This window comes from Podarcis muralis, chromosome 5 (assembly GCF_964188315.1).
Source record: "Podarcis muralis chromosome 5, rPodMur119.hap1.1, whole genome shotgun sequence".
Classification (NCBI taxonomy): Eukaryota; Metazoa; Chordata; class Lepidosauria; order Squamata; family Lacertidae; genus Podarcis; species Podarcis muralis.
The window spans coordinates 44,194,539-44,220,280 of record NC_135659.1 but is presented as its reverse complement, the minus strand read 5'-3'; the positions used below and the strand labels follow the sequence as shown (position 1 = coordinate 44,220,280).

The following is a 25,742-nucleotide window of genomic DNA, read 5'->3' as shown; positions in this document are numbered from 1 at the left end:
CCTCAAGAAAGTAGGCCAACTGGTGTGTGGTCTATGGCTACCCTTATCCTGGGCACATGGTGCCCCTAATTAGGATCCACTTCCAAGTTTTCTTGCAAACAGTGACATCATTGTGAGATGGCAAGTTCTTGGGGCAATTCCTCATCAAATCAAGGAGCAAGCTGGGCAGCTGGGTGGGGCAGGGCTGTAGATGGCTGCATTTCTAAGGCACACTCCCTTTGAACTTGCCCTGACTCCCTTTGTGACTTGTAGCACAGCCTCACTATTTGGAACCAGAGACTGCAAGACTAGCACAAGTTCCAGTGTGCCTGGCTTCAAACAACACAGCATCCATCCGATGAGGCCCTGGGTTGCTTCCTCAGCTCATTGGAGCCTAATTGGCTGCTGGGAATGGTGGGGCTTATAGTCAAAGCCCCCTTCCAACCTCCAGCTGCAAATGGAAATGATGCTCTGCACAGCCAAAAGAAAATTTGGAAGGCCTCATATCAGCTGTTCAGAGCACCATTTGCAGCTGGAGACCACAAAGTTCCAGGTCCTAGGATCCCTCGCTGCAAATGATGGGAGCTCCCCACCAGCTGTTCCCCCTTCCTCACTTCTAACAGAAGGATTTGGGCAGGGGGAAGGAGAGACATTCACATCAAAAAATCTAAATCAGTATGCTTGAGTCTTCCAATTTAACCCTTGAAGAGCTCAAATTATTTCTGAGGGAGGCTGGGATGAACAAAGTGTACCCTTGATTAGAGAGGGGGAAGAAGTTTGATTCAGTTCCCACTGCAAGGCGAATTGACTGAATTAGCATTTTCCGGAACTATATGCAAACTGAAACACAGCCAACTTTCCAAATTCGCACTTCTCCAGAATTTTGCAATGCAGTTCTCCAGGCCAGTGATGTGTACAAAAATACATATACTAAGGTAAAGTGTGCATGTAAATGCATTTATTAGTGAAAAGAACACACCAAAATGCATTACAGAATGGAAAACTGGATTGCAAATATGTATATTACCAGGCAAAACTGTATACAAAATGTGTATATTAGGTGAGAATCACACTGGTGAATTTTTATGAGGACTCCCCCCCCCCAAAAAAAAATAATAATATTCCAACTGATGTTGAAATGTGGAGAACTCAATCTAAGACTGTAAAAAAATGAAAAACCCAAAACTGATATTTTTGCTTATCCCCATCTCTATCCCTGATTTTTAAACAAGGCCCATCATCTTCTAAAGCTTGCTTTTGGCTGCAATCTTCCAAAATTCTTGTTAAATGAAGACTCTTTCCTGAGATTACAAGATGGAAGGTCCATGCTTCCCTTGTTACAAATCCAAGAAGTTCTAAGGCACATATTATAATAGACATGATTTCTGATCATTTCTGAAATCTGTGAAGAGGAAGAGATAAGGTAATTCTGCTTTCTTGCTGGCAACCTTACAGTTGGGCTTAGCTGTCTGTATTTTCTAGCCAGAAGGATTATAAATGGAACCAGAATTTCATTTGCACTGGGACCTAGGAAAAGCAGCAGCAGCAGCAGGAGCAGCAGCAGCAGCCTGCAGTGCTCAGCAAACATGTCCATGAATTATAAAATGGAAACTCTATGCCTAGTACTCATGAACTCATGCATGCAAAGCTCTGTCACTTAATGTAAATCTGAAATGTAAATCTATTATTGAAAAAGAGGGCTTGATCAAACAACGAAGCATTCCTGTGCCTGCAAAGATACTCAAAAGAGAGGTCATCCTTCCAAGGCCTCCATCCTACTGCCTTGCAAAGGACTATCTCCATTATGCATCTTGGGCTCTGTATGGTCCCAGTCAGCCACTAGGATAATCAAGAACAGCCCTACTAAAGTTTCATTTGTTTGCAAAGTGAGATCAATGAGAGCACTGAGCACAGCATCTCCCACCCCTTTATGGCCCTAGTTTTTTGGGACCCTAGTTGTCTATGAGACAACAATCCTTAAATATAAATTGAGACTACAGTATCTCAACTTTTGCTGGATGGATGTTGAGCTTGACTAGATTCAGGGAAACATGAGCAGAACAATGGACACCTCCTTGGTCTACCCAAGAAGAACAGGGCCATGCTAACTGTTCTCCTGCAGTGGTTTTTGGTCAAAAGCAAGGATGGGGAACTTATGGCTTTCCAGTTGTTACTGAACTACAACTCCCATCCTTCCTGAACATTGACCTGTCTGGGGCTGAGAGGATTTGGAGTCTAATAGCATCTGTTGGGCCACATCCTATTGAAGAGAGTTTGGATTTGATATCCCGCTTTATCACTACCCAAAGGAGTCTCAAAGCGGCTAACATTCTCCTTTCCCTTCCTCCCCCACAACAAACACTCTGTGAGGTGAGTGGGGCTGAGAGACTTCAAAGAAGTGTGACTGGCCCAAGGTCACCCAGCAGCTGCATGTGGAGGAGCGGAGACGCGAACCCGGTTCACCAGATTACGAGACTACCACTCTTAACCACTACACCACACTGGCTGGTATTGCTACTTTAGTCATTGTTTCTGAGATATTTCCATAATTGTGAGAATCCTCAGCATTTTTAAAAAAATCTAAAAATCCTACTCACTGCCATTGTTTGCCCCACCTGCTTCTGCATTATTTATTTTCCTTCTAATGGCTGTGCTATTGTTTTCAATAGTTAGTCACATGGGTGAGCCCATCCAATGGAGGATCATGTTGTTAAAAGGATGACATCACAACTTTCGGTAGCTAAACCATGTGCTGACATCACTGACAACAAACCAAGCCAAATGAGGGCAGTCCTTTCTGAATAGCTGGATACTTTCAAACACTTTGGAAGCAATGACTGAAAATTTGCCCAAGCAAACGTGCTCTCTCTCTCTCTGCATGCTGCTGAAAATGTTCAAAAACAACGTGAGAACACAGTTTACTTAGTCAATAGAATCTGAGGATCTCTGCATAGATATACAAAAAACCTGATTCTTAAACAACTTGATACAAATATTGATTCAATAAGTGAATATTAGGAAGTTTCTCATCAAAATGTAAGCAAAATCTCCATCTCAAGTCAGAGGGTATCCAGGAACAGTTTGATCCTTAACCTGCTCAATTCACCAAAGACCCACAGGCTGCTTGCTGACTTTTAGCTTGCAGAAATGATGTTGCAAACTGCTTAACAATTACGTTGCTCTGCAGTGAGACAATATTTCTTTCCCTCCCCAGCGAATACCATTCCCAGTGATCTTTCCCATTCCAAGCTACCATCCTGGCTGTTTCCTGTTTTCCCAGATTTACTAAGGGACCGCCTTCCAGCCTGAAGTTGTAGAAAGCAACCAACTTGATCCACAGTCTCCGACACCTTTCAACTCCGAACGTCCACCAGTCTAGCTTCTACCTGGGTATGTTTGTAATGCAGTAAAACACCGGTCCCTTGTTTGGCAACATTCCAGCCTTTTTCCTATCCTCAACCATTGAAAGAAACATTAAACTTTCACTTAACGGATGGCCTACAAGTCATACACAAGTTAAATGGAAATGTAAGGTATATGAACTCCCAGCTGTCTGGACGTTTTCTGGGATGAAAGGGTAAAGAAACAAGTCATTTATTAGCAAGTGGAATTCTTTCTACTTTTCTTTGAAAAGCAAAACGATGCTTTTTCTGGTAAATTATGTCATTAGAACTGGCATCTCCTCTTACCAGGCAAAGTTCAGTGGTGTCATGAACTTGTTTTCATTGTTTTCCCTTTCAAGTCACCATTCCAGCTGAATCTCTCCAGGAACGTTGTTTGTGTGGTTTCATTTAGGACACCTCTGGAATGATTATGGAGAAGGGGAGAGACGAGAGAGAGAATTCAGCCATTGACTTCAACTGTGAGCAGAAGTAAACCCTTTCATGTTGCTTCCAGTGGAGCTATCTTTGAATTTTTAGCAGTGGATGATCTTACCTAAAAGCTCATGGTCAAAAGTACTAGAAGTTTGGTGATTCAGAATTAACATGTGGCACCACAATATGGAACTTTTCTTAGGAGGGTTATGCCACCAGAAAACAGGCTTCCCACATCTACAAATGGTTCCAACAGTGGATGGTTGTGAGTTTCTATCGAAACTTGTCTTTTAAAGGGAGGGTGTTGTGGGAAAGATCTAATTGTTTGCTGGCTGTTTAATCTGGTTTAATTGTTATAGCTGCTGTGTTTCCTACTCCTTTTAGTTGAGGGATTTGCCAATATATTTTGACAGTGGTACCTTGGTTTAAGAACAGCCCTGTTTACAAACTATTTGGTTTACAAAGTCCGCAAAACCGGAAGTAGTGTCCTGGTTAGTGAATTTTACCTCGGTCTATGAATGGAATCCGAATGGTAGAAGGGCACTGGTGGCAGGAGGCCTCATTAGGGAAAGTATGCCTCAGTTTAAGAATGGCTATGGTTTAAGAACAGACTTCCAGAACGCATTAAATTCGTAAACTGAGGTACCATTGTAATTTTATCTTTGTTTTAAGTGTTTTTATTGTAAATTATGTTTTGTATTTAATTGTTTATGCAAACTGCCTAGAGAACTTACAGTAAAATAAAGAAACAAAAAAATTCCATTTTGCACATAACACTGTGAGATTCTAGCGAGACTCTGGGTTCTTTATATTCCTAAAGTATTGTTTCCAGAAGAAAGGTGGTTGGATAGAACTTGCAGTTCACAAGAGTGAGTGTGGTAGGAAGAGTACACACAAGGGTGGGTAACCTGTGGTTCGCCCAAATGTGGATGGACTCTGACTCCCATCAACCTCAGCCAGCACAGCCAGTGGTTGGAGATGTGTTATTTATTTATTTCATTTTAAAAAACACACTGCTTGATTGTAAGCAACCTCAAAGCAGTTTACAAAAAGATGAGACAATAAAAGTGAGCAAAATTCACAACCACGCTTTAAAGCAAACAAGAGTTAAATACAACAACAGATTAAAATTACCTCAACTTTCTAAGCTGGTAATTGAATTTCAGTAACATCTGGAGAGTCACAGGTTCCCCATCAAGTCAAAGAAATGTCATAGATTGCACAATTTGATTTGTAGCATTCATTGTTTTCCCTGAAAAACCTAGAATTTAGTTTTGAGTTTCTTAGATTCTCTGGGTTATATTCAATGCATGTTCTACTCAAAGTAGTCCTGGTCAAATTAATAGGCATGACTAACTTGAACCCATTAATTTCAGTGAAGCAAGTTTGAGTAGAACCTAGATTCATGCAACCTTTTGTTTTTGAAATGATGAACATGGTATGGAAAGTGTTTTTGACAGAAGATTGAATTGCTCTCTTTTTTTAAAAAAAACAACAACACTGTTTTTGTTATTAGATCTTTTCTCTTTGCTCCATGCCCTTTCTCCCTCATCTTTATTTATGAGTGTAACAGAGGTGTCCGTGATTTCCCTGATGGTGAAAATCATGGGTCCCAGTGGGCGGCTCTTTCTTAACTAAATATACGCTAGTAAATAAATTCATTGCCACAGTTTCATAACTCTCCTTTGGGAGGATTGAAATAAGCTTCGGCAGAAGGAAATCAGGAAAACAAATGAGTTTATTTTGAGAGGTGCTGATTGTAGTTACTAGAATAAAGTGAGAGAAAACAATCATTATTTGCTAATGTAAAACCTGATGATGTATTTCTTAGTAAAGCAAAAGAAGAGCAGATAAGGAATACTATGGAAGGATCAAAACAATTTTGATTGCTTAATTTCATAGTTTGGGAATGATGCAAACATAAACCATATTTGAAATGTGGCCACACAAGAACTCTTTCCAACAATCCATAGCAGGGAATGGTTCAGCTTTTGATGAATCTCCTGATGATTCTTACAGCAAAAATAATGAGACTAGATTATTATTATTATTACAGTCATACCTCGGAAGTTGAATGCCTTGCGAATTGAACATTTTGGCTCCCGAATGCCGCAAACCCGAAAGTGAGTGTTGCGGTTTGCGACCGTTCTTTGGAACCTGAATGGCCGACATGGGTTCCACAGCTTCTGATTGGCTGAAGGAGCTTCCTGCAGCTAATCGGAAGCCATGCCTTGGTTTCTGAATGTTTTGGAATTCAAACGGACTTCCAGAACGGATTCCGTTCAACTTCTGAGGTACGACTGTATTATTATTAGGATAATAGACAGAAATGGATGAATATGTATTTAGTTTAACATTGAAGCTGTTACTCTCTTTTGATAAAGAAAACAATGCAGATGCATAGAGTTCCTAAAGAATGTAAACATTTCTTAGGATCACTACAAATCCACTTTCCCCAGTGTTTACCAGTATATGCATTTCTATACACAGTTCACTCCAGCATATGCATTTTTGGTACATTATGTGACTGGAGAAATTTTGCATTGCAAAATTTGGGGGCGTGTGAATTCTGACAGATGGCTGTGTTTCGCTTCATGCATTATTTCAGAAAGTGTAAATTAAATAGGTTCACCTTTAAATCCAAGCTGCGTCAGATTTGCCTCCCATCCCTACTGTCAAGGACCCAGGGCTTTCATACCTATCAAATGGGACTGAAATGGTGTGCAAAAGTATCTCCGAGGCCCTTATAGAGATGGGACTCAGGAAGATCCTTTGTAAGGACCCTTCTTTCCACGTCCCCCCTGCCACTTTCAAAACCACATAATTCACAGCTGTAAAAACCTTGGTCCCAGTGGAAAGTTGGAACCGAAGACCTTTGTGTGGAAGAGCTGATTTTTAATTAGAATTGAAAATAGCATCCAGCTTCCTGCAATACTTCGTGTTTAAAATACAGGGAAATAAAAATAGACATTTGCAGGGCTCAGAATAGGCCTTGTTGCCCCTCAAGTCCATTTCCTTGTCCCGTTGTGATAACCTGTCAGTCTTGGGCCAGCACTTCCTCTCCCTTGCTTATCTATTGGGAGACTGTCTACCTCTGACTGTCTGAGTGACCAGCTTATAGATATATCAGCAGTCCCTAAATAAAAGAACACTGTGTTCTAATTTTTCATTTTCCCAGTTGTTGTTTTTTACAGAGATCATGTTTTCTATCTTATGTTTTATCTCCTATCTCCCAACAATTAGAGAAAGCTGCCTATTGTTAGCAATCTCTGAACGCCTTGCTAAAGCTACCAGCAAGTGCCCTGTTACAACATTTTGCCATCCTCCGAATCTATGCAAACTACCGGTATTAGCCAGAACTGTATTGGAGTCATCCATCAGCAATCCTGATAATTCGAAACGCTGTTATAATCTATGCGTATCTCATGGAGACAACTACCTTCAAAAGCAAGAGGACATCACCTGCAGGTCCTGCAATACAATTTATATCCTGGAATGCAGAAGAAAAAAGAAAAAAAAGCCACCCCTGGAATGTCATATGCAGTATGTGGGATAAAACAACAGCCCTACATACAAACGCATTTTAGAAGCTACCAAATTGGTGATTTTGACAAGAAAAGTGGAGCAACCTGTTGCTAAGTGTTTAATTCTGAGTACTACAGCCTTTCAGAGTTTGCCACAGAGATGCCAACAAATCCAACAATGTGAGCAAAAAGGGAGAACTTCTGGATGTACATGGTGGACACGTTAAGTTTGCATGGCCTCAGAGGATAATACCAGCATCTCTTAAGCCAATGAAGGTCTTCAATGAATGAAGGCCAGTCCTCTTGGAAACTGCATAATTTCTATCATAACAACTGATGAAGATGGAAGCCAAAATGTTTGCTTTAAGAATTTAAAATTTATGTTTCGTTAGTCTCTCTCACATACATGCACACATAAAAATACCACTCAACTTGTTTTCTAGAGTTAGATTCTGCAGTGTGTGTTCAGTTATATTAGAGCATAAAATAGATTGAAAAAGAATGAAAGAGAAAGAGAAAAAGATTGAAAAAGAAAAAGAATGTTTCACCTCTACTGAGGTGAAACATCTATAGAGTTTTGGGGGGAAGTTAGAAGAATTTTCATATGCTTAGCAGCGTTTTCTGTGTGACAGGACTCACTGGTGCAGAATGCCATCACCAATGTTGCTTCCCATGGCAGCCATTTTGTGCTGTCCCCCACAATTTTTAAAATCAAGATATGAGTACCTGCACCTCAGTTTTTTTATAGCAATGTTTTATACTTCTTTTGGCACTGGGAGAAGCACATACCTCTCAGCCACATTCTGGCCAAAAGAAAACGCCAATGCTTTTAACACATGGAACTCCATATATCCTGCTAAAGCCCAGAAACAGTCACCAAATTCATCATCTTTGCCCTTCTTTTTTTGCAGCCATTGTCAACAACAGGGGCAATGCTAGATGACATTGCATATGTAGGTCCTGGGACTTTGAAGAAGTGGCAGCCAAGATGAGCAAAAACACTTTGCAACAGCCCATTAAAACAGTGGCAAACAATTTCCTTAGTCTGAGGAAGAGAGGAAAATTTGGATGAGGAACTTAGTAGCTACTACCAACATAGCAAACATGTACAAGTCAGTTGCCAGATACCAGGGAAGGAAGTTGGCTTCATCTTTTCCAAGAAGCAAATATTTTAATTGGCTGATACTCTTCAGTTGCAAATAATGTTTCCAGGGCTCTTGGCTGCAGCTACCAATGAATTCACCAATCATATCACTAAGCATACATGTAAACATCCAAGAAATGAGCAGTGTTGCTGTTGGGTACCCCTAGAACAAATAAAATGAACTTCAGTTCAGCATATTGTCTTAAGACTTGTGAAGTGTATTCCATGGTCTTAGGGCCCCCCCCCTTCTAGGAAATGAATAAGTAATTAAAATAACCTGAAAAGAACAGAATCCCCATGTCCATTCAGGTCTCTCTTAGGTTGCCAGCAAGGCAGTATTTCTAGCAATAGCGCTATGAAGTGGACAGCTGTGCCCTATAAACCAGTCTGGAAATGTTTTTATTGCAGTTCCTTCAGGCTGTAACTACATAATGTCCATTAGACTGTGTTGAGACATTTACTTTTTTAAATTAGATTTTATAGACTTGAAATGGATGACAAGGTATTTTTTACAGCATCTGCAAGTCTCCTTCTTCTGAAAGGTTCAGAAGACCTTCCATGACTCCTTCAACCAATGCAGGGGTTTATTTATGTGCATAATGCCATTTGCACAACATTATGTACTTCTTTAGCTCACACAGTTATGGATTGGGAAGAGGTCAGCTCCAGCTATTGAGCCATCCATATATTGTACTACTTTATATCTGGAGTGGAAAATATTAGTCCACATTCACACCATACATTTCAAGCATTATAATACCACTGTAAACAGTTGTGGCTTCCTTCAAAGAATTATGGGAGACGCACTTTGTTAAGGGTGCTGATAACTATTTGAAAACCTGTATTTCCCTCACAGAGTCGTTTAATAATCAAACTCTTGGAATTGTTGCTTAGTGAGGGGACTAGGAGTCTATTAACAACTCTCAGCACCCTTAACAAACAACAACTTCCAGAATTCTTTGTTTAAAGTGGCATTATACTGCTTTTAAACGTAGGGTGTGAATGTGGTCTTGGAAACCATGTACAATGGGAAGAGAAAGGCCTAAAGAAAACATATGCCTTGGTTTGTGCAAAATGCCCTTAGCGCCACACTAGACAATACAATAATTGGTGTAAGGTTGCATTTTATTTAAATATAATAATGAAGAACTTGCATCAATCTAACATAACAAGTCCGAGCAGCTGTAGCCTGCGTAGACGGATAAACATCTCCTGCCTGCTGCTAGGGGCCAAATTACTCCAGATCAATTGCATCAGCCAAGCTGGCATGATGGGAGACAAATGGCGTTTTCCTGTAGAGGGAAGCCAAGGGTGTATGACTTGACCAGTGCCAGCCACCCCAACTGATCGTCATTCAGTCAACCACAGGAGGTGGTTAGAGTAGTGCTCTCCACCCAGCATGCCTCAGGGTGCTGACCAGCTGTAAGGCACTTACTTGCCCACAATAAATGCCAAAAGAACCAAGCAACCAAATTAAACCCAAACCCACTATAAGACAATCGAATTAAGAGCAATGTGAAGAAGGTAAAAAAGTGCACCCAGAGACCAATCAGTGTTCACCCCCCAAAATCCCTCCTTAGCCCCAAGCACCAACTGGCAAAGGGTGAGATGCTGAAAAGAGGAAGGGCTTTGGGAGGCATGCTTTATAGACCACCTGCTCCCCTGAGCTTATTGGCCAGTTCAGGTCATGTGGAGGAGACTCTCACCCAGGTGAAGGGTCCAGGTTTAAATAGGTGCAGGGGAAGGAGTACAAGGAGGAAGGAAGTAAAATGAACCAAGAGAGGATCCCAGAGTTCAGAGCTCATGTTGTCATGATATGGTGTGCTGAACATGAACTGAATAACAACCTGAAGTTTCATGGCTTGTTTCCAGAGTTATGATGGAAGGAAACTGGCCTTATTTACCATGACCCATGTGACCTTCGTTCCACACCCACTACCTGATAAGAAGTCCTGGCTTTAGCTTTGGATTTTTCAGCCACGATGGCAGTTATCCCACTGCACTTAAAATAAAGTCTTGTTTTGCAGGAAGGAGGAAGTGATTGATCTCTTAATGCCGGAAGTAGTTGCCACATTTAGATGCACTTGGAATACAAATGTTCCTTTAGAAAGCTGAAAGGGCAAGCAAAAAATGGCATGTGATCCTTCCAACCTCCATGAATGGGAACCCAGGAATGGATGATCATACAGTCAAGGATTTCTTAATGGGTTCCTGTTAGGTTATGTAAACAGGTTGCATAAATCATTTTCAGCATACCATTTCCTATGCTAGCAATTAATAGGACCAAAACAGAGATAACTGTCTGGAGCCATCATACATTTATTATAACTTCCTTCCTCTTGCAACACCCTTTCATAAGTACAGAGTGATGCAGAAATGTGCACGTCCATTCTAGTCCTACCTTTTGTACTGGAGAAGATTCAAAGAGCGAGGGATATTCAGGTCATTTCAAGATCAGGACTTTCTGAGACCAGCTGAAGTTCCTCAAAATGAGGATTTCTGCTTTGCTTTGTTTTTGTTTGACTGAAGGCAGCTACTATTAACAAGTGATTGACACTGGGTTGTATCATGCACACCTGCTGTTTTAAAACGCTGTAAGGGGTTGGTAGGCATGCAGGTGCAATACTGCAGTGCCTAGCTTTGAAATGCAGACCTAGCTTTGAAATGCTATATGCTACTTATAAAAGAGGAATATGGCACAGAGTACTGCCATGTCTTCCTTGAATGCTTCCTTTGACAAATCTGGCACTTAGGACCAAATTAGGGTGGGCTACACTCTCAGTGACATCTATGCTGGTTTGGCAATGTCCACAGAATGAAAGATGGAAGGACATGCTCTACAGAGAGCTGACTTCAGGCACTAGGTATATTGGCAGACCAACTCTGTTGAACAAAGATGTCTGCAAATGGGACATGAAGGCTGGCAACATTAACTGCTCTGTATAGGAATCCCTTGCAGATGATTGCAGTGCCTGGAGACATACAGTCAGGTTGTATATTCACAGCAGTGAGCACAGTAGGAATGACTGCTGGGAGGAGCGCAGAGAGAAGAAACACACCTGTATCAGCGAAACCAGATGTCTTCATCTGCCCCACCTGCAATAAAACATATCTCTCCTGTATTTGTATCTACAGCCACATCAGGCGCTGTAACTCTCCGACAGTTATACTTTACCCCAAAGGTGCAGTGGCGTAGCGTGGGGGGTGCAGGAGGGCCCGGCCGCACCGGGCGCAACATCTGGGGTTAGGGCAAATCCACAGGTTAGGGGGCGCAAATCCATGGGTTAGGGGCGCAAATCCACGGGTTAGGGGGCGCAAATTACTTGCCTTGCCCTGGGTGCTGACAACCCACGCTACGCCACTGCAAAGGTGCACTCTTCCATTGTCTCCCAAGACAGACGGAGACCAACAAATGATACAAGATCATGTTACTTTGTAGACCAAGATCACATGCTGGATAAAGCATCTCAGATCTGCTTCAACAGTTGCAGTTTCTTGTTTTTTAAGTGGGGTGGTAGTGGGTTAAGTTCATGAGTTTAATTTTTGCTTCAGCACATGGGTGGCATAGAAAACTGGGAAGCTGAGTGAAAAACAATATCTAACCTTGTTCATGCAATGGAAGAATGTGTGGTGTGCAGAAGGGATATATTTTACTGGCAGGTCTAAAGTCAATCTCTCACTTTGCTGGGCATATTTGGCTGTTTCTTTCTGGCAGCATGCCAGCACAATGCATTTGAAATATATTTATGTTAAATAGGAATGCAGAAAGAAAATGCTGGGGTGTGTCAGGGTGTAATGGTTGCAACCCTGGAGGCCAACATTTTAATTTAAAGCTTGAAAGGGCAATGCGCTGCACTTAGTTAATCCATAAGAACTTCCTTATTTTTCTTTCCTCACAGGTCTCCACTCAGTTTTGACATTCAGCCCAAAAATCCAAGAACTCCCAGGACTGAGTGCTGAGAAATGGCTTCCAAGGATTTAATATTCTTTGTCTTCTGATGCTTCCCCTGATAATCCAAAAGGATATATAAATAGGGAAAATGGTAGGTAAATGCTCCAGGCAGCCAAATTGTATTCCCACTGCTAAAACCTAAACTGTTTATAAAATAAATTCTCGATTTGATAATGAAGCTAGTGAGATCATGTTTATGGAATTTTGTCCATATACTCTTATGATGCATATACCTTCGCTTTTCCAAATACAATGAATGAAGTGTCATAAAGCATATGCATCACAGCCTCATTCTTCTGAATGAATGGGGAGAGACTGATGTTAGATTCCTGCATGTTGCAAATATTAATGTGGAGAAAGGGCAGGGAAACGCAGGATGTGATGGCATCAGATCATACATTTCCACTGTGACATGCTATAGGAGAGATGGTAGGGGGTATATCACATTCGGCTGTTTTTGGCAGAAACCCAGCATTCCTTATCATGTTTGGTTGTGCCCAGAGATGCAGCGTATTATGAAGCATTTTGGCATTTGGTGGATCAGCGGAATGCAGTAAAATCTCAGGTTTCATCAGGTGGGGCTATTCAGAGCACAGCTGAGGAGAATCAAGAAGATATGGGTTCTTGTGACATCATCCTATCTAACACTGAGGGGAAGGATGCAGTCAGGTGCCACAATGGCAGGCCTTTAAGGCTAGCCAATGATGCATGGAACAGACCAGTTCACGGGTTGAGGCAGCACTTGGAATCAAGAATGGAATTGTTCATGTAAGGTAGACAAAAGGAGGTGCATCTTCCAAGCTCTTCCTTTAAGTCAGGTGTGGGCAATATTTGGCCCTCGAGATGCTGCTGAATGGCAACTGACATCATTCCTAGTCATTTGACATACTTGCTGAGGCTAATAATAATAATAATAATAATAATAATAATTTATTATTTATACCCTGCCCATCTGGCTGGGTTTCCCCAGCCACTTTGGGCGGCTTCCAACAAAACACTAAAATACAATAACCTATGAAACATTAAAAGCTTCCCTAAACAGGGCTGCCTTCAGATGTCTTCTAAAAGTTTGGTAGTTACTTTTCTCTTTGAGATCTGGTGGGAGGGCGTTCCACAGGGCGGGTGCCACTACCAAGAAGGCCCTCTGCCTGGTTCCCTGTAGCTTTGCTTCTCGCAATGAGGGAACCACGAGAACGCCCTCGGCGCTGGACCTCAGTGTCCGGGCAGAACGATGAAGGTGGGGACGCTCCTTCAGGTATACTGGACCGAGGCCGTTTAGGGCTTTAAAGGTCAGCACCAACACTTTGAATTGTGCTCGGTGAGAACTGTAGTTCAGCAACCTCTGGAGGGCCAAAAGTTTCCCACACCTGCCTTAACTTTTAGAGTGCCTCCACTAATTCAAATTGCATTAAGGAAGTCACATTTATTTGCTGCTCACTGCAGAGCCCTATATATTAACCCCATAACTGTCTGCTGCCATTCATTCCTGGATGTGTGGAAGTGCCCTCCCCCCCCCCAAAAAAGTGTAAGCTCAGAATTTTCCCCAATTTCTGTAGATGTTCTAGTTCCATTTTAAGAAAATGTAGCTTCCTTGTGATTTAAGGGATTACTGCTAATCCTATGCATTTTTGTTAAATCTGATTGAGGTGTCATACATCAGTTTTGTTGTCCGTTTGTTGTTGGTAAAGCATGTTACCAAGGTTTTCACTAGAAGGTTCACAAGGGGGTTCGCCATGGAGATGAAAAGTTTGGTTGCTCCAATCAAAGACTGTTTAGAAGATGATGGCCTGCCAGGTTTAACCACCTTGAAGATAAGACTCAAATGCTACAGAAGAACAATGGGCCTGATACGCCTTCTTGAGAAGCTTGAACTATTTAGACAGGCCCAGTGGCCTGGAAAGCTAAACAACATCCATATGCAATGATTTTCTTGATTCCCAATGTCGAAACTGAAAACCTCTTGGCTTTAAACTTTAAGCCTGTGTGTCCATTCCCCTGAGTATAAGAGTTTCTGGCAAACTATCAGTTCTTAAATATCACTTCTCCAATTACGTTCTCACAGGTTAGTATTTATGCAGACCGAGCTTTTCAAATCCTTGTAGTTGGTACTGGGCTGCAACTTAATGCATTACAGGTGGCTTTTGGCGGTTTGGGCTCACAGGCCAAACTGATTCCAGATGGTCACACGGTATGAGTAATAACATCAGCTCATTAAGTTGCAAAGTTTCAACTACAGTCCCAGAATTATCAATGAAATAAAAGCTAAAGGAAAATCAGCTGTACTCTAAGTCATAAATAGGATTTTTCATAACTTTGAACTTTGGATTTGTCATTTGTTTCAATGTTATTAACGGGAGTGTTTTCTATGGAAAAAATATATGAAATGCTACTGAGCTCAGCTGCACTGTGGGTTCTGAAGACGTCTAATTTAAGAGTGATGCGGAATGAGACACTAGATACGTATAGAGATGCTCATCTTATATCCTGAAATGTCTGAAAGGGTAGCCTACATGGAGAAAGCTGTAGGCTTCCTACACAACTGTGAAATCTGATTGAACCGGGGCTTTAGTAAAATCATTAAAACTCTGTAATAAACCACTTCTAAATGCATACATAAATAGCAAAAATGAATGGTTGCTTAGACCGAGGCCTTTTTCCACTGCTTGGCTTGAGTGGTAGTAACAGAAGGGGCTCATAACTCAGGTACGTGTTCCAATACTTTTGTATCATGCCAAATAGGGAAACTATTGGTTTTGGGCAAAGCAATGACCACTCACGCCTCCCGATGTGGACCAAGAAGTATCTCAAAAGTACCTCGAAACTGCAAGAGACAGAGCAAGGCAATTTTAATATAGCAAGCTTCCACAATTTACATATTATTTTTAAATAGCTAAGGAAGTAATGTACATTTAAAATATTAGCAAAATATGTGTATCATGTAATTTACAGTGCAATCCTACCCCTGTTTACTTGGAAGGTTCAGTGGGACTTACTCCCAGTAAGCGTGCATAGGATTGCATCCCTAGCAGTGGCGTAGCGTGGGTTGTCAGCACCCGGGGCAAGGCAAGTAATTTGCACCCCCTAACCCGTGGATTTGCGCCCCCTAACCCGTGGATTTGCGCCCCCTAACCTGTGGATTTGCCCTAACCCCAGATGTTGCGCCCGGTGCGGCCGGCCCCCCCTGCACCCCCCACGCTACGCCACTGATCCCTAGCACTAAAAATCTGGATATGTTTTTTTTTCCTGACCCAGAAGTTGTTTTCCTTCCCAGAGAACAATGCCTGCTTGGGTAGATTTCTTGGGGACAGCTTGCCCATTTAAATGATGCTTTTGTTTATTCAAATTCCTTTTTTAAAAAAGGAAGACACATTCAATCGCCATGCAAAGTGGTGTGTTTTGTGAATGCAAGGAGGATCCCACTCGGCTACACACCGTGCAAATCCATTGCAATGCTTGAATGCGAAATCCTCACATCGAATTTGCTTTGGCTCTAATCAGCAGCGAAGCTGCATGCAACGCGGCATGTAGCAAAAGGGAACTTATAGGAGATAAGGACAGGCATATGTATCAAATGTTATGCTATTTGAAATTTAATTAGCCACATCGATTATTATGTAGGTAGTTCTTCCTCCCTCCTACATTTCTGAAAGTTTTGCAGATGTTGTACTACCACTATTTCCAGATGTTACAAGCTTTTTCCCCCCTCCCCAAAGTGCTGGGCTGTGGCCCAAAAAAGGGATTTTCTATTGGAAAATTCTGGCACTGACTGCAATTCCAGCCATGTATTGCTCTGCTGTGAGGAAATTATTGCGTGAGAGTAGAATGAGGATGCAGAAATGGAAGCGGAGGCTGGCTCTGGAGCTGAGCGTGGTGTCAGTCTGCAAGGGCAACTGTGGGTAAGGAAGGGGCAGCGTCCTATGATTATGTCAGCTTCCCTATCTCAAACACATCTGGATCAAAGCCCTGGCTACATGGGCCTTAATTTGCGACTCTAACTCGGGCTGACGCAAGCCAAAATTATGCTTTCAGAAATAAGCCTAAGCTGATCCAGCCAGAAAATTATGTGGCTATAGGTAACCCAAGTGCAGACTGAAACTATTAGCGTACATTTCAAGCGCCGGGAAGGCAGAAATAACATCCAAAACAATTGCAAAGCGACAAACTAGATTTCTGAGGGCCTGGGGCTTTCAGGAATGTCAACATCAGAGGCTAGACATCACACAGGTCTGTCTGACCGCAGTCCTTTCCCATTTACAGCTGCCATAAGAACGTAAGACGAGTCCTGCTGGATCAGGCCAATGGCCCATCTAGTCCAGCATCCTGTTCTCTCAGTGGCCAACCAGACGCCCTTGGGAAGCCCATGGCAGGACCTGCAACAGCACTCTTCCCACTTGCATTGCCCAGAAGATTGCCTCCAACGGAGGAGGTAGCGCACAGCTGTTGTGGCTTTGCCCCGAGGCTAGCTGGCTAGATGCACACAGCTCTGCCTAGCCAATTCCAGAAACCAAAGGCATTCTGGGCTTAGGGCCAGAGGTGTGTTATCTGGGCCAGCGAGAGAGATTGCATCTTTGGAGTGGTGGGAAAAAGCTCGAGGGGATCCACTACAGTCTATTATTTGTGCACGAGGTGAATTGTTATGCCTTGCTTTACCCAAGAGGCCCTGAAGGGTTCCAAGGGGCGGGTGGGAGAAATGGGCAACCATGAAACCTTTTGCATGGGAGCCTCACAAAACAGCCTCTGGTGAGAAGTTATAGAGACCCGGGGAGGTCTGTGGTCTGGGCTGTTAGGAACTAAGGACGATAAAACAGACTAATAAAAGTGATGTGTTGTGCACGTCCCATACAATGTCTATGAAAACCAATGGCAGACCTCATTTAGGGGCACAGGAGTCGGAACAATGGTTAACATATGTATCAGATTATAGCAAACACATGCAAAAGGTGAAGAGTAGGGGGAGACCAGATGCTGGAGCCACAGTTCTATCCCAGCGGAGAACACTGGGACTTGTATACCGCCTGGGAGTTCATATAATTCACGGCTAGCCATGTACAAAGACTTTTTGCAAGGGCCAATAAATAGCAATTGGAAGGTTATGGGTTACTGATGGATTTAGAGCACGTCTTCTAGCTTGCTGCAATTAAAACTGATGAAGAGCCTTTGCAGAATGTGACGAGTGGACTGGCACTTGGGGATGTGAATTTCATTTCTGCCTTTTGCACTAGCCTTCACATTATTGCAAACTCTACAGCCCAAGCCTGTGCGTGTTTATTTGAAACCGAAGTCCACTGAGTGAGCAGTGTTTTTTTTCCTGGAGGGATGCAGGGGGACGCATACCCCTAAACATTTTGTGAATCTTTGTACTTTTGTCCATTTACTGTATTTATTTTTCCAAATTTGAACTATAAAATGATGATATTCTTGAGTCAAAATGAGAGTACTCCTAAACACTTTTTAAAAGAAAAAAAGCACTGCCAATGAGACAAATTAGACACGGTGCTAAAGATCACATTTGAAGCGATGTGGTTGGTTTATTGATGTCAAGAGCCACCTTAGAAGGTCTGATGTTGTGCCATGAAGGGGGGTGAGAGCAAGGTTTCCCTCTCTAGTTGTGCTCCTTATTAGAGCCTCCCTGGTGCAGCAGCTGTTAGCCTCAAAAGACAAAACCCCAATAGATGTTTCTAGTGACATGTCTAGTTTGGCTCTAAGCGTGCCTGAATAGGGTTTCAGCCTTAGGCCTTAGGCAAATATTATCTTTATAATTAAGGAATGCGGCTAATAAATGAAACCAAGATGGAAACTAGTTTTGTCCTGGGTAAGTGATTAACAGTATCAAAGCAGAAAGAAAGCTGCTTGCAAGATTTAAGGTTTTTTACTCTTAAAACCTGTGCCTTCTATTGCAAATAGAAATTTTCCGTGTAAAATTCAAATGGATCTGGCCATTTTCTCACCCATTTCCATCCCCGCCAGTGTGTGATACTCAGCTCTTTTCTGTATAAATGTCAAGAAACAACAGCAGGTTTGGATGCCACTATAGTGGTACCTCAGGTTAAGTACTTAATTTGTTCCGGAGGTCCGTTCTTAACCTGAAACTGTTCTTAACCTGAAGCACCACTTTAGCTAATGCGGCCTCCTCCTGCTGCCACGCCACTGGAGCACGATTTCTGTTCTCATCCTGAAGCAAAGTTCTTAACCTGAAGCACGATTTCTGGGTTAGCGGAGTCCGTAACCTGAAGCGTATGTAACCTGAAGCGTATGTAACCCAAGGTACCACTGTACTGCTTACCAACTCTGTGCATTCTTTATTATGAATGAGAGCAGTAACTATGATTGCATAGCCCACTAATTCCAATAGTGGGTCTATGCTGATTATGACTTAGCAGGTTACCACCATCTAAGGGACAGAATGTCAGAGTTAGGTTCATTTGTCATCCTGGATCCCCTCTGGGAGCCAATTTGAAAGCAGGAGGCGGCTGCTACCGTTCGATCACTTTGTGTTGCTCCAAGGAGACAAAGAGGAACTTGTTTGCTACTTGCTTTCATCTCGGTGCATTATCATCCCTATTAAAAATAAGGAAAGAGCTCTTTCCCTCAGCCTGAGCAGTGCCACCAAAGAGAGAAAGGAGAGAGAGAAAGCAAAAGGTAGCTTTTTATTCAAAGGACCTAAAGACCCCCGACATATCGATCATTGTCACGTGTGATCGCAGCTAGGAGTATAAGAGAAACCTGTAGCCTGTCAGCCTTGCAGACAGATTCAGTGGTTATATGAGCAAAACCAAAGTGTACAAATCATTGAATTCTCATTACAAAAGACCCTCAGAATAGAGGGACTTCACATCTAGCTGTGGTGAGAGAGGAGCCATTTATTCCACATATGTAGTGTACCCTACACTTTCTCTTATATGGATTACTCCTGATATGTGCTGGGGTTGGAGAAGCAAGTATGAGTCACATTTGCTCGTGTATGGGACTGGCTTCCTTTATATGGGTCAAGGCTGGCCAGATTGACATTTGTTTGCCAACCAAGTCATTCTAGATAAGCCTAGAACCTTTATTAGGCTTTGATTCACCACACAAAAATATATAAACACAAATAACTAAGACTTTTCTTGTAAAGGTCTTGTAAGGCTGACAGCTAGCTATGTACATGAAACACTGTGGACATCTGAAAGTGTTGTACAGATGTGTAGGTGTAGCAGTAAAGTTTTTGTAAAGGATTTTATGGATCTGTCTTCCCATACTGCGATTACTTAAAGCAGGCATAGGCAAACTCCGGCCCACCAGATGTTTGGGACTACAATTCCCATCATCCCTGACCACTGGTCCTCTTAGCTAGGGATGATGGGAATTGTAGTCCCAAGCATCTGGAGGGCTGGAGTTTGCCTATGCCTGACTTAAAGCACACACCCCAGGATCACCGAGGATCAGGCTTGAAGATTGTATACAGAACTCTCTGATTTTTTCAGCCACATGGGAATCAATTAATGCCTCTGAGTGTCTATCTGGTTAATTTGTGTGTTGCTAGTTAAGCATGGTCGTTGCAACAAACCATCAAGTTCACAGCAATTGGAGGAAAAAAATGTTTTATGTGAAAAAGCCTTTAGCTATTTCTCTCAAAGAGTTCCTTTAATGCCCTCAGATGGTCCTCTATGCAAGTGTCTCACAGGGCATATGTTTTAAAGTTTGAGCTTAATAGTCCTAAACTGACATCCCCCTCTTCCAGTTGGCAGCATCTGACCACAATGTGCTATAATAATGAAGGCCATCCAACATGACTCTGACCTATTCTTTCTTAAAACACCACCAACAAAAACATATTTTGGTTCCTGACTTTTGCTCCTGTTACTAAGCACATGGGCTCCATCTGTACTATGCATTTAAAACAGGAGCATATCACTTTAAACAGTGATGGCTCCCCCCACAAAGACTCATGGGAACCGTTAGGGGTTCGGAGAATTGATTGATACCCTTGGTCCCCTCAGCGAGCTGCAGGTATCAGAGTGGTTTAACAGTCAATCCCTCTTCCTAGAGAATTTTGGGAATTGTAGCTCTGTGAGGGAAATAGGGATCTCCTGATCACCGTCAGCACCATTGACAAACTACAGTTCCCAGGATTCTTTGGGGGAAGCCATCACTTCAAAGTGGTATGCTGCTGCTTTAAATGTACAGTGCTACCTCGGGTTGCAGACGCTTCAGGTTACAGACTCCGCTAACCCAGAAATATTACCTCGGGTTAAGAACTTTGCTTCAGGATGAGAACAGAAATCGTACAGCGGCGGTGCAGCAGCAGCAGGAGGCCCCATTAGCTAAAGTGGTGCTTCAGGTTAAGAACAGTTTCAGGTTAAGAACGGACCTCGGGAATGAATTAAGTACTTAATCCGAGGTACCACTGTATAGTAAAGACAGCGCCTTATTAAAAGAAGGGGAAGAATCTGTGAGGGAACAAAATGGAGAATAGAAGGAGGCACATGCTCTGTGCAAAGAAAACAGGAGGCTAAGCTAAGAAGTGATTCATGCTGCCTAGATTAAGTATCTTCCATACAGTGTGAGAAGCTTCCTGTGGGTTATAAGGGCCTGCTAAAGTGAAAACAACCCTGCTGGCCGTAAGTCTGAAGCCTTACACATTCTTATAAAGTTCTGTCAGCAGTATCAAATAGTTTATAGCCCTGCATCAAATTAAGAGCTGATTTCATCTAGCATCACCAGACATATCAGGTCAATGGATTACACAATGTTTTTTATGATTCTCATCTTAGTGATCAACATTGCAGGGATGGTCAAATGGGATATTCCCCTTGGTAACTCGGATGACTATGATGCCCTTTTCAGAGAGCCAAATGCCTGCAAAATCTCAACTGGAAAATATCTATATATATTCAGTTGTCAATTATTATGATTTTATTTGGGTGTGCCAAAACTGGGGCCATGATGATGAAGTTTTCAGGTCTCATGAGGACAATCCACCCAATTAGGTGTTCCGCTGTGGAATTCATGAAGCATTATGCAATTGGGTCATGTGATGTGGGTGGTTCAGGCATTTAGCAGTTAACCCTTGAGTGTTCTGGGTACAGGATGATGCAAATGCATTTCGATTTTGATGCCAAAGTGGAGTTAAAACTGCACAATTAATAGTACTGTGTCATTAAGTTTGTGTGCCTTCTAGTTTTCTGGATTCAGTTCATGGCTGAGTGTGAACTGGCAGCTATTGAAATTGTATCATGATTTGGACGGATTTGAGTGTAAACACATGTACCCAATTAATAAACAAGTAAGGAATTTTTTTTTATCCAAAAAGAAAAGATACAAAGAGTTCAACTTGGATGTAAAGATTTATCAAATAAACAGCCTCTGCTGCTATGATTTCTATTGGAACAGATGAATGAGCAATGAAACAGCAGAAATTACAGAGTATTTAGCTCAGTGTTGCCCAGAGCATTGCTTCCCCATGAATGCTTCTAGATCTTCAACCTTTTGCTGAGTTGCTCCTCTGGACATAGCAGTTTACACCACAACGTCTTTTTAGAAGCAAGCTTTGTTGAGCTCAAAGTGCGTATAGGATTGGTGCCTTCATTTCCCTAACCTGTTGGACACAATCTGATGGTTTCACTCCCTTCATCAGAAATGACTGTTGCAAACCATTGTGAGTACCTTCCTAGAAGGGTTCTAAAACTGCCCAACTAATATCTTAGAAGGAGCTATTTGTATTCCCACCCCACAAGAGTATAGAGCGATTTGTGAAAGTTATTCTGTCAGTTACTTCCTCTTAATATTAAGATGGGGAGGGGGTACGCTTTTTGGAGACAATAAAAATAAAACATCTCACTATCTTGTCCAATCCCCAAAGCACCTAATGCTAAAACAGCAGTTCTCAACCTGTGGGTCCCCAGATGTTGTTGGACGACAACTCCCATCATCCCTGAGCTCTGACCTTGCTAGTTAGGGGTTATGGGAGTTGTAGTTCAACAACATCTGGGGACCCACAGGTTGAGAAAGGCTGTGCTAAAACCTTCTGCTCACTTCCTTGGAATGACCCAGTATCTTGGCCTTTGACTCTATCATCTATCTATCATCTATCTATCTATCATCTATCTATCATCTATCTATCTATCATCTATCTATCTATCTATCTATCTATCTATCTATCTATCTATCATCTATCTATCTATCTATCATCTATCTATCTATATCATCTATCTATCTATCTATCTATCTATCTATCTATCTATCTATCATCTATCATCTATCTATCTATCTATCTATCTATCTATCTATCTATCTATCTATCATCTCTATCATCTATCATCTATCTATCTATCTATCTATCTATCTATCTATCATCTATCTATCTATCATCTATCTATCTATCTATCTATCTATCTATCTATCATCTATCTATCTATCTATCTATCTATCATCTCTATCATCTATCTATCTATCTATCTATCATCTATCATCTATCTATCTATCATCTATCTAATCTATCATCTATCTATCATCTATCATCTATCTATATCTATCATCTATCTATCTATCTATCTATCTATCATCTATCTATCTATCATCTATCTATCTATCTATCATCTATCTATATCTATATCTATATCTATATCTATATCTATATCTATATCTATATCTATATCTATATCTATATCTATATCTATATCTATATCTATATCTATCTGTCTGTCTGTCTATCTGTCTGTCTGTCTATAGTTTAGGACCTACCCTATTGTCCTGTCTGTATTTTTAAAACCGGTTTTGAATATTGTTCTTTTAAGATGGTTTAAGGGGGACCTCATGGTGAAAGGTGAGTAAGAAATCTCATTAGTTAAGGGTGCTTCTGAAATTCTCCCCATTCAAATTCCTCATTGGATTTTGGCATTTGAATAACTTGACTTGCTTTCTGAAGCACCAATGCATGGGAAGTCCTCCACTCTTCCATTTTGCACAGTGTGCTCACACCAGCCATGCATCCATCTCCTCCACCTAGAGCACATGTGAAACCTTCCCTGTCCCCCTCCTTCCAAGGCACCTATTCAAAGATTAAGGGGAAGGAGGAGCACAAATGGATCAAGAACACTTGCGCATGGAGGACTCTACCACATGCCCCCTGCATTACATCCTTTAAAGATGTCTTCTTACCTGGGGCTGCCACCTCTGCTCACAGTGCCCCCAACCCTGCCAACTGGTGGCCACACAACCTGCAGAGTGATGACATTTTCCCTTACAAAAATATTATATAGGAAGATATACAGTGTTTTCACGCAACATTAATAACGAATGGCTTATTAGTCAAAGGTTGACTTCATTTGCTATTGGTGAGTGCAATGGAATGCAAAGCAGATCATTTTCTCTTGGTTGTATATATTTGATGGAAACATAAGTCAAAGGCATACAAGGTGCAACTATATTATGAAGATATTGTTTCAAATGTAGTGACTTTTCTGCCCAGAAGCTTCTATTTTTATTTTGTTTTAAAGAAAGCAATGAGCTTTGAGTGTCAGGCTGGATACTCAAAGGACTTAAGTTAATGCAGCACTAACGTCCACGGAAGATGGATCTGATTACTATAGAATACTTTATTCAATACTCAGGACAGGGAACAAACCATCAACTCATAAAGCCAATAAAGACAACATAGCCGCTTCTTAAAAAGATTGCCAGGGAACATGATATCTACTGTGTGGTTAACTATGAAATGTTCAAATCACAAATGAGCCAGGCGGTGAGCATCTGGATTATTTTAGCAATCAGTGAATGGAAGCTGGGCACGTGACTTCTGCCGGAGGCCAAAGGGCAAAACTGGCTATGATTATCTTGTAAGTCAAATGAAATGGTGACCATAGTTCTGGAAAAAAAGAATAAAAAAAAAGAACCCGTGAATAAATTGGTTTTTAAAAAACAAAAACAAAACAACCCTTAATGATTTGCCTTCGTGCTTGATCCTAATTGTTGCAGGAGTATTTTGCTTCAGAGATTACTTACATGTTAACTCTGCTGAGTGCTTGCTGTAGCAACCCAGTAATAAAATGGAAGTTTGGTGGTCAAGTGGGATTGGTGGGACAATAGTTGCATTTCTGGCTTTGTTTCTCCTTGTGCAATTAAATTCATGTGCGGGGAAGCAGGAGTATGCTAATAAGCTCTGCCCCCTCTAACATGTCATCACCTTTTTGTTTACAGCCCTTTGGGAGCTGGAGAGACCTCTTGGAGTGGGGAGCTTTTCCGTCTTTGTCTACATTAACTTTCTGCAGGTGAAGCCTCAGTTAGGGATAGATGAATTTGCTGGTTTCCATTTTTCCAATTTTATTTGTGGTTCTCTACATTTCCACATCAGTTTGAGGTTGTTGTTGTTTTTATATATGTTGTTTTTATATGTTTTTATGGCCAGATCCTGAAGCTGAGGCTCCAATACTTTGGCTACCTCATGAGAAGAGAAGACTCCCTGCAAAAGACCCTGATGTTGGGAAAGATGGAGGGCACAAGGAGAAGGGGACGACAGAGGATGAGATGGTTGGATAGTGTTCTCGAAGCTACGAATATGAGTTTGACCAAACTGCAGGAGGCAGTGGAAGACAGGAGTGCCTGGCGTGTTCTGGTCCATGGGGTCACAAAGAGTCAGACACGACTAAACAACAACAGCATATGTTGTTTATATATATATATTTAAAATCCTTATGAAAATTTATTAGCATTTTAGTCTTATATCTTTGTATGCAGTTTTGCCAAAAACAGACAACTCCCCATTCCTGCGGGGTTTGTGTTCCTGGCTGCCATGCATGTCAGAAGGATGTGCATAAGTCTGCCCCACCCTGCTCCACCCCAGCCCCCTTCCAGCACTGAAAATGGCATGTTATGCGTGTGCCAGTTGGCGCAAGTGGGTCAGCGCTTGTATACACAATTTTGCAAGGCAACTTCACCTAACATAATGCATTTTTGCATGTTACTTTCACTGATATATGCATTTTTTTATGCACACTTTCTCTTAGTGTATGCATTTTTGTACACCTTATTTGGCTGCAGAACTGCACTGCCAAATTCAGAGTGATGTAAGTTTTGAAAGGTGGCTTTGTCTTGTTTCATGCAAAGTTTCAGAAATTAGGAAGGTTTGCCTTTAAATGAGAACTGAATCAGATTTCTCCCTCAGCCCTACCACCAAGTTATGAAGGGCTATACAAAAGTGGAAAGTGATGCAGCAGAGGGGCGGGGTGCTTGCCATCTCCATCACACGATTTTAATTGTGTGAGGGAAAAGAACACTGGAATAGGACTATTGCCTTGCCACTATCACACCTAACTGGGAGCCATGACGGCTATGGTCTGGGGTCAAACCTC

At 41.8% G+C, this 25,742-nt stretch overlaps 1 long non-coding RNA gene across 2 annotated transcripts in view; it reads left to right on the top strand.

Moving 5' to 3' along the window:
* LOC144327691 (uncharacterized) overlaps positions 1–24,662 on the top strand; it is a 127,813-nt gene extending 103,151 nt beyond the window's left edge. The window contains exons 2-4 of one of the 2 annotated variants that reach the window (XR_013392770.1): positions 3,194–3,369; positions 12,362–12,505; positions 24,592–24,662. This is a non-coding gene — a long non-coding RNA (uncharacterized LOC144327691). Of the gene's footprint in view, positions 1–3,193; positions 3,370–12,361; positions 12,593–24,591 lie in introns of those variants that run through there. The other variant, XR_013392771.1, reaches the window with a different exon arrangement.
* Positions 24,663–25,742: the final 1,080 nt, after the last annotated feature.